Source organism: Penaeus monodon, chromosome 34 (genome assembly GCF_015228065.2).
Source record: "Penaeus monodon isolate SGIC_2016 chromosome 34, NSTDA_Pmon_1, whole genome shotgun sequence".
NCBI lineage: Eukaryota > Metazoa > Arthropoda > Malacostraca > Decapoda > Penaeidae > Penaeus > Penaeus monodon.
Window position 1 is genome coordinate 34,327,153 of NC_051419.1, and position 200 is coordinate 34,327,352.

Here is a 200-nt window from a genome sequence, read left to right on the forward strand (position 1 = left end):
TATCCAAACAACCCGAAAGTTTGGGAGAAAAGGGAAAAAGGAAGAATAAAGGGAAGGAAAGAAAAAGGGAGGGGGAAGAAAGGGGGAAGGGGAGGGGGGAAGGGAGGAGCCCCGCCCCGGGGGAAAGGGGGGGCGTGAAAGGGGGGCAAACGTTTTTTTTAAAAAAAAGGGGAAAAAACGGTTACCTTTTTTGCCGTAAG

General features: G+C 50.5%; 1 pseudogene; it reads right to left on the reverse strand.

Annotated features, from left to right (window-relative positions):
• The window catches only part of LOC119594779, an 8,006-nt pseudogene that overhangs the window by 5,107 nt on the left and 2,699 nt on the right, over positions 1 to 200 (reverse strand).